The sequence below is a fragment of the Tursiops truncatus genome, chromosome 10 (assembly GCF_011762595.2).
Source record: "Tursiops truncatus isolate mTurTru1 chromosome 10, mTurTru1.mat.Y, whole genome shotgun sequence".
Lineage (NCBI taxonomy): Eukaryota > Metazoa > Chordata > Mammalia > Artiodactyla > Delphinidae > Tursiops > Tursiops truncatus.
Genome location: NC_047043.1, coordinates 81,980,592 through 81,997,941, shown reverse-complemented (window position 1 = coordinate 81,997,941; position 17,350 = coordinate 81,980,592). Strand labels below are relative to the sequence as shown.

Below are 17,350 nucleotides of genomic sequence, written 5' to 3'. Positions count from 1 at the left end.
CTGTCTGGTTGTCTAGTTTAAATTTAGTGGTTTTGCGGTGTTGAGGTTGTGATGGGATTGTTAGAGTTAAATACATGATGTTTTATTAATTTAGTCACGTTTATAGATCTTGAGAGGCCTGCAGTGATAAAAATCTGAGTTATACATTGCATTAAGCAGAGTTATATAAAGCCTGTTGAATATTAATTTTGTACTGATTCACCTTACAATTTTATGAGACTAGATATAAAAAGATACTGTGAATAATTGAGCCCATGATTTATAAAATGAAGTCTAGGGAAGAAAGAGTAATTGCAAGTGAAAAGAGCAAAGCTTTTCCCTTTGCTGAGATCAAGTTAATTCAATCTCAGCCCCTTCCTGCCAATTCAGGTCCCCTAGGTTCTTAGAGCATTAGATGAATGTATAGTAAAAAATACAAAGCAAATACAATGTGGATATTTTCTACCATATTACTGCTTTCATCATTTTTAGTTTAGCCTCTAAATATATTTGATTTTTATAATCTGAATATTTTATAAGTCTTTTTATAAATCTTTTTCCAGGTTATATTTTTCAAAAATTGTTTCTAAAATAAAGCAAGTTCTTGCACATGAGACATGAAATTACTTATATCTCTTACCTCTCAAATTGCCCTTTGCAGAAGTTATATAGATGGGCAATAAGCATGTTAAAAGATGCTCAACATTATTAGCCTCAAGGAAACCCACATTCAAACCACAATGAAATACCACCTCATACCTATCAAAATGGATAAAATTAAAAGACTGACAATACCAAGTGTTGGTGAGGACATGGGGCAACTGGAACTCTCATACCCTGCTGGGAGGAATGTAAAATTGGAAAACCACGTTGGATCACCGTTTTCAGTTTTCATAAGATTAAAAATACCCTTACTATAGGACCTGGCCGTTCCACTCCAAAGTATTCACAGAAAAAAAAGATGTGAGGCACACACACACACACACACAATGGAATGTTACTTGGCCATGCAAAGAATGAAATTTTGCCATTTGCAACAACATGGATAGACTTGGAGGGTATTATGCTAAGCGAAATAAGTCAGACAGAGAAATACAAGTACTGTATGATATCATTTATATGTGGAATCTAAAAAATACAACAAACTAGTTGAATATAACAAAAAAGAAACAGACTCGCAGATAAACAGAGCAAACCAGTGCTTACCAGTGGGGAGAGGGAGAGGGGCAGGATAGGGGTAGGGGTTTTAGAGGTACAAACTATTGTGTATAAAATAAGCTGCAAGGATATATTGTACACACAGGGACTATAGTCAATATTTTGTAATAACTATAAATGGAATATAACCTTTAAAAATTGTGAATCACTATGATGTACACCTGAAACTTATATCATGTTGTACATCAACTATACCTCAATTAAAAAAGAAACCCCAACAAATATCCATCAGTAGATGAATGGATAAACAAATAGGGGTATAGCCATACAATAGAATACTGTAACCTAAAACAAAACAGTAAAAATGAACAAACTACTGATATGTGTAACAACGTGACTATATCTCAGAAATAGGCTGAGTGAAAGGAGCCACATGCAAAAAAAATTCGGAGCGTCTAATTTCATTCGTAGGAGATTCTAGAAAAAGCCCGTCAATATATAGTGACAGGAAGCAGATCAATGCCTTCCTGGGGCAGAGGTAGGAAGTGTAAAGGGGGGAATGGAGTATGGAGGGACATGAAGGAACTTCTCAGGGGATGAAACGTGCTCTATCTTAATTGTGGTGGTAGGTACAGGAGTATATATGTATTTGTCAAAATCCAATGAACTGAACACTTAAAATGGGAGTATTTTATTATATGTAAATTATACCTCAAAAACGTTGATTTTGAAAATGGCTTTTGCAGTATCTCTCTTGCTGGTTCATTAACATCTCTAGACGACCTAAGATCTTGATTCTAAATCAAGTTTCCGTATTTACTCATTGTGGGATCGTGGCTCTCATACTCCATATATAAAATGGGTATAATTACTACATTTGGCCAAGCTTTTGGAGTTGCCATGAGGAACAGAAGAGATGGTGAATGTGTAAAAGTGATTTTTGAATCATGATACTCCACAGAAAATTGGCTGTCACTCCCACTTTGTAGTTCACTCTGCAAGTCAGAGTGAAATTACCTTGAAATGGTGCCCCCTCTAAAATTTCAGACAGTTGATCCTCTTACCTGGGCCCCAAATGAACTCTCCCCGTACTGAATGCCAGGCCAGAGCACAGAGAATCCTAGCAGATTTTCTTAGCACTTTTAAAATATCCGCCTGCCTCAGTCCGTGTGACATACCGATCAACCCACTCAGGCTCTGAGCCTTTCACTTCCAGCGGTGACAACCTACACAATTGTTCCCCCGAGTCAAGACACACTATATGAGTCATCTTAGCTTGTCAACTAGGTTTAAGTTTCATTTGACATCTTCGAAGAATCTTCTGTTTCCAGAGCAATGAACTCTGTGTCGGAGGCTAACCTAGTTGTGGGTAACAACGAAGATATTTATATGTAGAGAGAGATGTCCCTTCTGCAAATTAACAACTTGTCTTCTGGGCAACAAATTGACTTTGAATGGACAAGGAACATTGAAAAGTTGGGCCCTGATTTAATCTGAAGCAACACAGGCATTCAATTGACAAAAAGTCACTCAGTATCTACTGTGTGCTTTGTCTAGGCCCTGGGGCTTTAGCACTGAATAGGAAAAGCAAGATCTTCTTCCTCACAGAGCTTACATTCTCTTTGCGGGGAGGAAACGAGCAGTCAAACAATGAGACTTAAGGATCCTACAGGATATAAGTAGGGGGAGAGAAAACACAAATATAGGTTGATAGTATTTAGGATATAGTGGTCAGGGAAGGTCACGTGTGTTGGGTTGGAACGATGAGATGGAGCCAGCTGTGGGACAAGCGGGAGAAACAGTGATCTAAGGAAGCAGTGGGGACGGCAAGTTAGAACGGGCTTGGCAAAGGAAGGAAGGAAAAGGAGGCCAATGCGAGAAGTACTGAGGGTGAAGGGAAGATTGTCATGACATAAGGTTTGAGAGGTGAAGAGGGGATGGAGTTTATGTTTTATTCTGTGAAAATCAGGAGACACTGAAGAGTTTTAAGTGGGGGAGGGAAATGATCTACTATATAAATATGGCCACCGTGAGAAGAAGGAATTGACTCGGGCCCGGGTCAAGGGGGGCAGTTAGCATGAAGGCTATGGAAGTAGTCTAAGGGAGACATGACGGTGGCTTGGACTAGGAATGGCATTGGAAATAAGGAGAGAGGAACAAATAGAGGGAACGTGTTTGAGAGGTAGTGCTGCTAGGACTTGATGAATGGGAAGAGGGGTGATGAAGAAAGAGAATGCATCGTTTTATGGCTGGAGCAACCAGGAGGTGATGGGAGTCTTTCTTAGGAGACCACCTAGGGTGACTGCTTACAGTGTCTGCATCCTTTGTCTGCCGTTAGAGCAGTGACCGAATTACTCTGAAGACTGAAACAGCAGTAAGTATTTGTAAATATCCTGTGACGTGAACTCTCTGGTTGTAAAGACTATATCATCTCCCTTCTCTGATTCGCTAGACATGCTAATAAGTGGGCGCTGGAAACGTTAACTTCTAATCACAACCTTCTTTTGCTAAAGCCGTTTTCAGCAGACACCAGTTCAGGGCAAGATCCAAACCTCTCTGGCTTCTGTAGTTTATTGCTGGTATGTCACTGTTGACTACATGCTCACTGCAGGGAGAGGGCTCTGATGAATTGACATTCGCTCTGGGAGACTTTTGAGAAGGTTGCCTATTTTTGTTAATTATGGCTCGTGAATTACTTTGTCAGAAATTTTGAAACCCAGAAGTCTAAAAAAATTATGAGGTATTATTAAATATTTCTAATTTCTCTATGTGGTATGAGATTTTGGCTGCGATTGGATCTTTGGGCTGTTTAGTTCCATGTTTATCATCTTGTAGAGAGTCACAGGTCCAGTTCTGCCTATTAAAGCAAATTTTAAGTTTGTTTCAAACAATCTGTTGGATAAGCATGTGTTGAGACCTTGTTGGTTGTTCTCTATTCATGGGCAGTAAAGTAGTGAGCTTAGCACTGGAATACAAGCATCTTAGCTTGTGAAAATAATGTCTGAGTAACAGTGAGAAATGTTATCTTTTAAAATGTTTTGAATTATTTTCTTTTCATTATAAAAATAATATATGCTCATCCTAAAAATTTTGGAAGGTACAAAATAGAACTCAGCCATAGCCCAATCGTGAAGAACTCCATGAGATGTTGAAGTTTCTCATAAACTGGAAGGGCTGGAACGAGCTTGTTCATTGATCTGCACCATCTTCTCATTTTGCCTGTGAAGAAACTGAGGCCCAGGGCAGCAATGAGTCGAGAACCGAGGTTTCCTCACTACTAGTTTTGAGCTGCTTCCCTGATTGTTTATATGGCTTCATAAGTACTTCACATTCTTGGGTTCTCACTGGAGGCACAAGGATCTGCTACCCCCTTTTTTAAAAAAAAAAAATTATTTATTTATTTAGGGTTGCATTGGGTCTTCATTGCTGCACGCCGGCTTTCTCCAGTTGCCGCCTGCGGGGGCTACTCTTCCTTGCGGTGTGCAGGCTTCTCACTGCGGTGGCTTCTCTTGTTGCAGAGCATGGCCTCTAGGCGCGCGGGCTTCAGTAGTTGTGGCACGCAGCCTTAGTAGTTGTGGATCGCCGGCTTTGGAGTTCAGGCTCAGTAGTTGTGGTACTCGGGCTTAGTTGCTCCGCACATGTGGGATCTTCCGGGACCAGGGCTTGAACCCTTGTGTCCTTCATTGGCAGGCAGATTCTTAACCACTGCGCCACCAGGGAAGCCCCCCACCCCCCACTTATTGAGTTAAGGGCCTGTGACACATCTTGTCACTGAGCATACGCGTGGCTCCATCTGCCCCCTGGTGTTCGGGAGGCTGAATGGTCTTTTCTTCTTTTTGCTTCTTCCCCGTGGTTCTTAAGTAAGGATGGCATTAAATTGTCTTGATCTAGGTGAGTAGTTCTTAAAGAATGGTTTTTGGACTACCACATCAGAATTATCTAGGGTACTTGCCTCAACCCAGGTTTGTGGAATCACAATCTCTAGGGGTGGGACTGGGAATCTGACTTCTTAAACTCAGATCCACTGAAAAATAATACTTTATCAAGAGGAATAAAACTTTTTATATTTTATCATTCAAATTGTCTTCTCTATGTTGGATAAATAGAGAGATGGATAGATAGATAGATATATTGATGGATAAATGTATAGGTGTTTGTAAATGGATAAAAAGTTTCTGTTTCCATGCAGAGAAACTCTTAATGGTTATCTTTTAGGTATAAAAATGGGGTGAATGGGAGAGTGGGGCTTTCTCTGTTCTAAGACACTTAGAAACCTGGATACACAGACCATAGATGTGTTTAGAATTCCTAAACACATTATAAGTATTTGTGCAGTTAAGCTATTTCTTTGAGAGACTAGAAATATCTATGTAATATTATTTAATTTGCTAGCGTGTGTATGGCCAGTGGGAGAAAGGGAATACTCCATAGCTAATATAAGAGGACACAGAAGGAACAACCAGGGGGCTCAGGGGAGATCAGAGTTAGTTCATTTATTCACTTACTCATTTATTCAGCAAATATTCATTGAAAAACACCTAGTGTGTGCCAGAAACTGTTTGAGGTGCTGAGGACACAGGAGAGAACAAGTCAGCAGGGTCCCTGATCATGTAGCACTTCTAGTCTACTATGGGAAACACCAATAAAGAGTTAAACAAGATAACTTCAAATGGTGACAAATGCTGTGAAGAAATAAACGAGCTGTACCATTATGAATGATCAGAGGGCCATTCTCTTGTGGACAGGGATGGTCCCTCAGAGATGACATCTCAACTGAGACCCTAACGGTAAGAAGAAACCAGCCAGGGGCATACCTGGGGAATAAGGGTTCCAGAAAAGGGAAGCTGCATGGACAAAGGTCCCAAGGTGGATTAGCTTGTTGAGTTTGGGGTACATTAAGAAAACTTGTGTGGCTAAAGCTTAATGAATAACAGAAGATACAAGATAAAGTTTAAGAGGAAAACAGCACCAAGCCATGTATTATAATCATGCCAGAGTAAAGAATTCGAATTTCATTCTAAGGGTAATAGAAAGTCCTAGCAGAGCTACACTGAGAGAGGGATGAGTTGATATCTTTGGATTTGGGTTGTTTTTTAAATCACTGCAGCCCTCAAAATTATGTAGAAACGTACAGTAAATTGTAAATAGATGTGCAAATACTTGGAAATCATTAAAGAAATGGTAAGATATACCATATACATGGAAGGGGAAGATCAATATCATAAGATGTCGATGTTTACAACAATGTATTTATAAATTCATTGCAGTTCTAAGCAAAATCCCAACAGCATTCTAAAATTTGAGTGGCAGTGTAAAAATTCATGAATTTATTAACAAGGGAGTTTTGCAAAAGGAGAAAAAAAGAGTTAGGACTCCACTAACTATCAAAATCTATTCTAAACTCTTAGTAATTAAGATACTGTGTTTTTGGTGAAAGGGTACAGAAAAATAGATGAGTGGTGCAGAATAGAGAGCCCAGTGATGAGCTGAACAAAATGGATGTTTCTGTATGATACAGGAGGACTTGGAAGTCCCAGTGGAAAACATAGAGAATCAAGAGTAAAGGGTCTTGGAACAATTGGTTTTCCATACGAAAAAAATGATATATTTTTTTTCTGTGAGTCTGTTACTTTTTTGTTGTATTCACTAGTTTTATATTTTTTAGATTCCACGTGTGATATATGGTATTTGTCATTCTCTGTCTGACTTATTTTACTTTACATAATTCCCTCCAAGTCCATCCATGTTGTTGCAAATGGCAACATTTTATTCATTTTTTATGGCTGAGTAGGATTCCATTGTGTGTGTATATATATATACACACACCACATCTTCTTTGTCCATTCACCTGTTGTTGGGTAGATGCTGCTGGTACTACTTTGAACTCCAAGAAGATGTGACCACTTTTTTTTGCTTCATTTCTCTACTGCCCAAAAGTTCTTCCTAGTATAACACTTGCCCCTGTTGCTTCCTTTGTCTTCCAAGTTATGAAATTGTCATCTAAAGAAGCCAGGAATTTGTCAGCTGCTCACACTTTTAGCAAAATGAGATGCTCAACTGATGTCTAAACAATTTCAGTCCTCTTTATCCCCATCCCTCCAGTTATGCTCCCACACCTTTCTTTTTCTGAGCATTTTGATTATTGTGATAAAATATACTTAACATAAAATTTACCATTGTAATTATTATTATTATTATTATTATTTTTTTTTGCGGTACGCGGGCCTCTCACTGTTGTGGCCTCTCCCGTTGTGGAGCACAGGCTCCGGACGCGCAGGCTCAGCGGCCATGGCTCACGGGCCCAGCTGCTCCGCGGCACGTGGTATCCTCCCAGACCGGGGCACGAACCCGTGTCCCCCTGCATCGGCAGGGAAGCCCCATTGTAATTATTTTTAAATGTACAATTCAGTGGCATTAAGTACACTCACAATGTTGTACAACCGTCACCACCTCTGTCTCTAGAATCTTTTTCATCAGCTCATACTGAAACTCTGTGACCATCAAACAGTAACTTCCCATTCCTCAGTCCCCTCATCCCCCGATGACCTCTGTTCTACTTTCTCTATGAATTTGACTCTAGGAACCTCATACAAGTGGAATCAAACAATATTTATCCTTTTGCATCTGGCTTATTCCACTCACCGTAATGTTTTTTTTTTTTACCATAATGTTTTAAAAATTCAGTCACATTGCAGCGTGTATCAGAATTTCATTCTTTTAAAGAATGGATACTATTCCATTGTATGTATATACCACATTTTGTTAACCCATTCATTCGTTTATGGACACTTGGGTTGTTTCTACCTTTCTGCTGTTGTGAACAATATAACAGATAGTGCAGCTATGAACATGGTGTACAAATATCTATTTGAGTCCCTGCTTTCAGTACTTTCTGGTAACATACCCAGAAGTGGAATTGCTGAATCATAGTAATTCTATGTTTAATTTTTTGGGGATCGAGTGCACTGTTAACTTTGGCAAATTAAAGAAGGGGGCATGAGATGCTGTCCTGAATCTCCCATTTCCTGGTTGGTCACAGTTCCTTCAGGTATGTCACCATTCCCAGAGTGATTCTGTTATTTAAAAATATTGGGGTTACTGTAACTCATCCATCCTAATTCATTCAGACTTACAGTTCTTTGCTCATCCTCAGATATCTAATAGCATAAATATCTTTCACTAAATTTTATGGGTGAAATTATATGCGCTAATTGCATTTGTGTATTTGGTACGTCCGAAGATCTTAACACACAGCCCTCACTCGTGTTAAGAGTCATGGCAGAATATATTTATATAACTCTCTTAGCTTGCCTTTTCTCCCTTCCTTTCTTTAATCTCCTTCCAAATACAATCCACTCTGTTTCTATTCATAGGCTTTGGGGTTTTCAAATTGATGCATATTTGCTTCGTGTATAGTGCTGTTTGTCACAGGCAGGAGTCCTTGTGCATGGGGCCATGGAATCAAAGAACTTACTAGCTGTGTGTAACTTCATACAAGAGATTATATTTCCCTGACTCAGTTTCCTCATCTGCACCATTTAATAAAACCTATATTATTTTCGGAGTTTCTAGATACATCAGAGGCCACATAAGTGGTGTACCCAACTCTGGCTTATGGTGGGTGCTCGATAAATGGTAGTTTTCTAGGCAATTGGGAGGTATCTGTTCATATCTCTTTTGTCTGTCCTTGTGATCCGAGCTGACAGAAGCTGTTCAGTCTTTGTTAACGCAACTAAAATAAGGTACTTAGACAGTTCTTTGTACGTGATGCTAGATGCTGCTTGTTGTATCATTATTTACTAGGAACTTTTGTCATCTAGTGGACACAGGACAGTTGTGGAGAGATGGTTCAATAAAGCAGAAAATACACGGAGTCGTTCCAGCACCAGTTTTCCCTATGTGCGTAATCTTTTGCAAATCACTCTCTCTCTCTCTGAGTCTAATTAATTGTAAAGTAGGGGCTTGGACTCTTAACACATGCCCAGTATATTCTTTCTAAGCCCAGTATTTTACCTAATAGTCTTGGGGACCAAGGGGATGACTGGGTGTGGGAGGTCTTCATTCTGATTTAGTACGACCCAAACCACTACCCCATCCCCTCACTCTCTACCTACATTACACTCTGTCAACATCAGATTTCACTATGTAGAGTTAACATAGTTCATATTTTAATGTTTAATTTTAAACACCTAACATAAAATTAGCCACTTACTAGCTTTAAGAGCTACTTTTCTCCTAAAAGGATATTGAAGAAGATTGCCTACAAGAAACTCCCAACCTACACTATGCTCTCGTTGTAGATGAGTTCTTAGAATATCTAGTTACCGGGTCCAAGCTCATACTGCTTGCTGCACTACAGACCAATAAATCGAGAGACAAGTTGTTGGGGCAAGGAATAGAGACTTTATTCAGAAAGCCAGCAGTTTGCGAAGATGGTGGACTAGTGTCCCAAAGAACCTTCTTACCCCAGTTAGAATTCAGGCTACTTTGATATAAAAGGGGGAGCGGATGTGGTTGGTGGTCACATACTTCTCGATGCCAGAATCCTTTGTTATTGCAGCTGTCCACATAGATCTGGTCGTAATGTTCCTATAAACCTCCACAACCAATGTTGTTCTTTGTTCTGCAATTTTTTATCTTTATATGAATGGAAAAGTGTTATACCTTTAAAAGGAAGAGCCTTGAGAATGGGCTATAATGTATATTTCAGGCTATAGGCAACAGTCTTTTACAGAGACAGCGTGACTAAGCACAAGCAACGAAGCACAAGGGTTAGAGCTAAAGGAATAAACCCAATATGGAGTCAGGTTTGTTCTTCTCTCTTACAGTTCCTGTTAGAAAAGATGGATTTGTCCTATGGCAGCAGTAAGGAGAGAGCCGTTAAAGGTGCTTGTGAAGGAATCATACTGAGTTCTTTCTGCTTCCTGTTGCCACCTTCCACCTCATACCTGTGTCACATCTAGAGGAGTTGAGGGTCAGATGGGCTGGGCTGTGGGGTCCGCTGAGGATGGTGCAACAGTGGAGTTGCACTGAACCACGTGGCACAATGATGAATACCACATCTGCTGCCTCTGCCCTCCTCTTCTCGTCCAGTTTTCACACCCTGCTGTGTGTGAAACAGTTTGGGCCCACAGTTGACAAGCGAGAATTGTCCTTCCCGACTGAAGGAGAGCTTCTGGGGAAAAGCTGTTTTCTTTTATAGGGAGAATGACAAATCCATATAAATGAGTGTATCTTATGGCGCAGTACACACGCTAAATTTCATCAGTATTCATGACACGTGCCTCATTCTCTCCACCACTGACATCTGTTAAAACTAGGTTCAGGAGTAAACCATCCTGGTTTCAGCAATTCCGAAATATTGTATTGAGTTCTCCCACTCTCACAGCCTTGATTTTACAACTGACTGTAGCTAACTTATAGTGCTTTAGCGTCTCCTACAGAGACAGAGGCTAGCATTCTATATTCAATGAAAGGCCTTACGTGAGAAGCCAAATCAGTATCAGATCTTTAGTTGTTAAGGAGGAGAGCCTCTTTTCGTCTGTATTTTGAGATAGCTCTATTCTAAATCTCACCTAATTAGGTGAATTTCTAAAACTGATTAAACTATAGCCAATCAAAGGAAAATTAGAAATAAATTAGAAGTCCCTGATTTGAGATGTCTGGTTCTTTCCTATATGCCTACAGAAGTCAAGGAGCTGCTCCCTTCTGTGTTTCAGGTTTTGATGAGAAATCCGGAAGAAAGAATATGTGAAGGAAAAAGATGACATCTGTGCCTGGCAAACAAAATCCAAAGATTATTACAGTGAAAACAAAAGGAAAGCAAGACAGTACTTACTAGTTCAAGGTAAGCAGACATCTCTGTAAATGCTGAACTCTGATAGAACAGGTAAGTGGGTTTATGAATGTTTTTGAGTGTGCGTTGAGCTGTCAAATGGGGATAGGATATATGATATGATCTACCATCTAAACGTCTGTGCTATGAGCAATGAGGAAGAAAATCAGTAAATAGTTAGTCTGCTACTCTCACATAAAAGCTAAGTGCCCAAAAGTTAAATGATAGATTACATTTTAAAAAGGGGTTCTCTTGTCAGAAAGGAAAACAAACAAACAAAAAATAATGAACAATGCTCTAACTCTACTGTGCCAGAGACACATTTCCTACAATATATTTCCAATATTCTATTTGCACGTTTGTAAAATTGTCTTTTTATTCGCAGTTGAACATTTGACCAGTTTAAGTCCACTGGACAATTGAGCAACACTAATGATTATTTTTATATATGCAATGATTTTCTTCCTTAGCTTAGTTGTAGTGAAGGTGTGCTTTATATCTTTTATATCAATACTTTGGGGTTTGTTTTTCCATTTTTCACTGCTTTTTAGAATACAGTGAGGGGGGGAATGAAATATTCCAATGGTTGCCTAAGCCTGCCATAGTGATGACAATGCGATAGAGACCAAGTGTGGGTGTGTAGGTAGCACGTCCATGTGCTCTCTCAAGATTTTTCTGCGTTAGTTGATCTCAGTAGTTCATATTTGAAAGGCAAAGGTGGTTTGACGTGTGCTGATGTCTAATGTGCAAAAAGTATGACTTGTGCACAAATAGAATGTACAACAGTTAAAGACAGCGTTTTCCCAGTCTTCTCAAGATGCTGCCTCTAGGGACTTGCTTGGTGGTCCAGTGGTAGAGAATCCATCCTGCAATGCAGGGGATGCGGGTACAATCCCTGGTCAGGGAACTAAGATCCCACATGCTGCGGGGCAACTAAGCCCTCGTGCCACAACTACTGAGCTCATGCGCCTCAACTAGAGTCCGCGTGCCGCAAACTACGGAGCCCACACGCCACAAGTAGAGAAGAGAAAAACCCGTACGCCACAACTAGAGAGAAGCCTGTGCACCACAAAAGAGCCCGCACACCGCAACGATAGATCCTGCATAGCTCAACGAAGATCCCACGCGCCTCAACTAAGACCTAATGCAGCCAAAAATAAATTAAATAAATAAATAAATAATAAATAAATCTTAAAAAAAAATGCTGCCTCTAGTGAAATTAATGATGGGATTGCAATTTCTGCACGCTGGCCCCTGGTGGCGAGGACTACAGTGTAGTGGTCCAGGACATGGACTCTACCACTTACCTCTTGTGTGACTGCAGTGAAAATGATGAATCTTCCTTTGCCTCAATTTCCTGGATTAGAGAAGGATGAGTAGATGAAACGAGTTAATGCATGCAAGGCACTTGGGCAAAGGCCAAGCGTATAAAGAGTGCTCAGTAACTGTTAACTGATTTTTTTTCATTGAGTGAAGTGTACTTCGGGGATGGACATTTCAGTTGTCTGTTTTTTGGGCAGTAGAGACGTGGAAAAGCCCAAAACATGTCAGGCAAGTGGAGGGCGATAATTCTAACCCTGGGCGTGTGCGCACTTTCCGAGAGACTATCATCGGGGCTGCCGGGCACCAGGCAGAGATGTAAGAAAGTTAGAGGGGAGCTCAGGGCATTTCTCAGATTCTTACTGATTTATGTACTTTGAGAAGTATTAGTGAATATCGACTTAAACGATGTAGGATCTTCTTAAGTCACAAATCAGGCTGTTTGCTGTCATCTGTAAGGCTTGGTGTCTGTAAGGCTTGGCGTGACCCGGCTGTGGCCATTCTCCCAGCCTCACCCCCTTAGTTCCTTATGCTCACTCTTAGCTCCTTCCTCACCCTCTAAATCACACCAGCTCTTTTGCACTTGGAGCGTTTGCACACACTCAATGCAGCCTGGGTGCTTTCTGTTTTGGCACCTAACTCCTGGCCTTTTCCTTTAATCTCAGACTGGATTTTCTCTGGCTTCTCTACTCAGAAGGACCCCTTTGTGATGTTATCTTCCAAAAATATCATCCCTAGTGACATCCTCGTCAGCAGTGACTATGAGTGCTGTATTGTCCATATCCTTGCAACAAGGTGTATTCAAATTTTTTTCATCCTTGCCAGTCCGACAGGTGATGAACTTGGTTATTTAAAGTTGGTATAAGGGAGGATGTGAAGGTATGCAGTAAGGGCCGAGGTTAATCATTCATTAACTCATCTTTGGAGGCTGTTTCCTTTTTATTTTTTTAGCACAACATTGTAAATCAACTATACTTCAATTAAAAAAAAAGAAAAGCTTGTTTCCTTTATAGCACTCATGATTATTGGGAGTTATTTTCTTTATTTGGCTGTTCAGTTATTTTTCACCTGCCCTTTTTACTGGTAAGTAAAAAAGTACGTAACTTCTGTGAGGCCCAAGATGGTGTTTGCCTTTTCACAGTGATATTCTGGGATCCGGGTTCAGCAACTGCAATATACAAAGTGCTCGAAAAACATTTTGGGAGAGAAAGAATGAATGAGAGAGACAGGCTTCCTGCCCTCAGGAGCACTGGTCTCGTAAATGAAATAGACGATTGTTCTACAGTGTTAGGGGTTCAGAAATAGAGTGAGGAGGGAATCAGTGGGTCTCACAAAAAATTAGACTCATGTTGGCAGGAGCGATATTCTGAGTATTAACAACCAGTCAGCACAAATAAAGATCAAGTTGAGCTGGCATCAGCAATGGTGCCGGGCAGGGTTTTTACCCTTCAGCTGCTGGATTGTGGGAAGGTGGGTTGGGATTCAAGGGTGGAGCTCAGGACAGTGATCTATTGCCAACCACTATGGAGGAGTTTTCAGTATTTTAGCATGAAGTGCAGCTGCATGTGTGTATTTCTACTGAAATCAGCCCTGATTATAGAAACAAGCAGAACCCCTTCTGGTCCTGGAATTCTGTTCTCTGCTTTGGTCTAGAGGACTCTGACGCCCTCAAACTTCACCCCTGAGCACCCTCTGCTCTCATGGCACACCTGTACATCCTTCCTTATACCTACTTTAAATTAGCAAACTCATCACCTGTCAGACTGGCAAGGATGAAAGAAATTCCAAGTAATTCTTGTGGGAAAGATATGGACAAAAAAGCTCTCATGGTCTCTGTTGATAAGAATGTCAATAGGGGTGATATTTCTGGAAGCTAACTCAGCAGTATCTATCAAAATGTTAAATGCACATTCTTGTTGACCAGCTAATAGCACTTTTAGGAGTTCATCTTCCAGGAAACCTGGTAGAAATGCAAAATGATGTATGTACTAGTATGTTCACTCTAGCACTGTTTTACTGGCCGAAATATGACAGCAGTTTATACATCTGTTGTTAGAAGAGTAGTAAATAAATGACGGTACTTCCATCTACTAGAATAATGTGGCTTTTAAAAATTTAGGATAGATAGTTGAAATGTATTAAGTAAAAGGGAAAAAAGCTGCCAGAATTGTGTATACCATGATCATGTTTGTTAACAGCAAATGAACACAGCCCAAGTGTCCCTCAGCAGATGAATGGATGAGAAAAATTTTGTATGCAATGGAATATTATTCAGCCATTAAAAGGAATAAAGTTCTGATACAGGCTGCAACGTGGCTAAACCCTGAAAACATTATGCTGGGTGACACAAAGGGACAAATATTGTATGATTCCACTTATATGAAACATCGAGAATGGGGAAATTCGTAGAGACAGGAAGTAGATTAGACATTACCTGGAGCTGGGGTGAGGGAAGATGGGGGGTTGATGATTAATGGGTACTGTTTGGAGTGATGAAAAAGTTTTGGAAATAGATGGTGGTGATTGTTGTACAACAGTGTGAATGTAATTAATACCACTAAATTGTACAGTTAAAAATGACTGAGGGACTTCCCTGGCGGTCCAGTGGTTAGGACTCTACGCTTCCACTGCAGGGGGCATGGGTTCAATCCCTGGTCAGGGAACTATGACCCTGCCTGCCATGCAGCACGGCCAGAAAAAATTAAAAAGAAAAATAATCTGCATGTTCTGATGATTCTGGAACGATAGTATTAAAAAAAAATGAAGTGGCAGGTTTTATGTCATATATATTTTACCACAATTTAAAAAACTTTAAAGAAAATGCAAACGAACAGTCAAAAAATAAAAGAAAAACACATGCATGCATGCATACCCACGCACACTGTATAATCTGGAAAGATGTGTTTGTATTGTTAATGGTGGTTATGTCTAACAGAAGGAATTAGGGAAGAACAGAAGAAAATATTGTCCTATATACTTGTGTATTTTTGGCACTTTTCACAGTGAACATATATTTTATAATTTTTTAATTGAAGGTTTTTCTTTAAAGTTGACCTGTGGTAAAATCTTGGAGTTGTTACAATTTTCTAGTTTGTACAACCAAAACAATCCTGCAAATCTGCTTGCAGTTGAATTTGCTTGTGCCTAACATCCCTGTGCAATGTTTAACCTAGAGTGAGAATTTAATTATAGTTTAAAACGCTGAGTGGTTTTCCATTTCTAGGTGAAATTATTTCTTGTGGAAAGACAGGCTCTCAATATAGACGGCATTTGGTCTTCTGACTCCCTCAGTCAGGACCAACTCTTCTGTCTAGTAATTTACTGTAAAGCACGATGCTTCTATTTGTAGTTTTACATCCCTTTCTTTGGCATTTAAGGCATGTTGGCTGTTAAAAAAAAATGAGCCTCAATCTCAGAACACCGAAAAGTTTTTGCATAATAAGAGATTTTCTAGAACCCTAATAAATTGTTGCAGAAAATACCACTTTAATGGGTCATCCATTATATAAAAGGTTTAAACCCTATACTGAGATCATAAATTTGTGCAAGTAAAGAGAAGATACGGAAGGATGCACTCACCAGGCTACTCGTGTTGGTAACCTCGAGGAGATTATCTGATGGATGGCATCGGATGAAAGATTATTTATTTTTCTTTATACACTTGTGTATTGTTAAATTGTTACAATTAGGACCTTTTCTTAATCGCTTTATTAAGCTATAACTGACGTATAATAAACTGCACATATTTAAAGTGTAAAATTTGAGATCAAATATATTTAAGACAGGATCCTCGGAGAACTGTGTGTCTTGCTTGGTATTGAATGTTCAGCACCACTTAGGCAATAAAATAAAGCAGCAGCTCAGAGCTGAGAAACCCCCAAAATAAAAAATTAAGTGTACAATTTGATGTTTTGACCTACGCATATACCCATGAAAGCGTCACCATTATCAAGATAATGGAAACTTCTGTCATTCCACAAGGTTTCTTTATGCCCCTTTGTAATCCCACCTACCTACCCTACCCAGGCCCTGTCTTGCCCCAGGCAACCACTGATCTTGTTTTTATCACTGTACAATAGTTTGCATATCCTACAAACCCATATAAATGAAATCATACAGTATATATCTTTTTGTCTGGCCTCTTTCACTCAGCATAATTATTTTGAGATTCATCCATGCTATAATGTGTATGGGTATTTCATTCCTTTTTATTGTTGAGTTGTATTCCATTATATAAATAAACCCCCGTTTGTTTATTTATTCACCATTGACAGACATTTGAGTTGTTTCCAGATTTCCACTATTATGAATAATGCTACAGTGAACATTCATGTACAAGTCTTCATATGGACATATGCTTTCATTTCTCTTGGGTAAATACCTAAGAGTGGAATGCCTGGATCATATGGTAGGTGTGTGTGTAACTTTTTAACAAATTTTCCAAAGTGGTTGTACCATTTTACATCCCTATCTGCACTGAATGAGAGTTCAGTTGCTCCAGATCCTTGTCAGTACTTGGTATGATCAATCGTTTTGCATTTTATCCATTCTAATAAGTATGTAAGTAGTAACTCATCGTGGTGTCAACTTGCCTTTCCTTAATGGCAAATGATGTTGACTATCTTTTCATGCTCTTACTTGCCATCTGTATATCTTCAGTAGTTGTGGCATGTGGGCTCAGTAGTTGTGGCTCACGGGCTTTAGAGTGCAGGCTCAGTAGTTGTGGCGCATGGGCTTAGTTGCTCCGCGGCATGTGGGATCTTCCCAGCCCAGGGCTCGAACCTGTGTCCCCTGCATTGGCAGGTGGATTCTTAACCACTGTGCCACCAGGGAAGTCCCAAAAGCAGAAATTTTAAGTGTGTTTGATTTGATTTGATGAATTATTATAGTGAGGGACATTTAAAGATATTTGTCAGCCCTAGAAATTTTTACCTTTAGATACCTACCCCACATGATAATAAGCATATTAAAATGCACAGGGACTTCCCTGGCGGTCCAGTGGTTGAGACTTCACCTTCCAATGCAGGGGGTGTGGGTTCGATCCCTGGTTGGGGAGCT

General features: G+C 39.8%; 1 protein-coding gene across 3 annotated transcripts in view; it reads left to right on the top strand.

The window, feature by feature from the left end:
• The window catches only part of FRMD4B (FERM domain containing 4B), a 334,665-nt gene that overhangs the window by 90,209 nt on the left and 227,106 nt on the right, over positions 1-17,350 (top strand). For all 3 annotated transcript variants that reach the window (XM_019947581.3, XM_073787546.1, XM_073787545.1), the window contains one exon: positions 10,857-10,984. The gene's annotated coding sequence lies outside the window, so the exon portion shown is untranslated. The remainder of the gene's footprint in view (positions 1-10,856; positions 10,985-17,350) is intronic.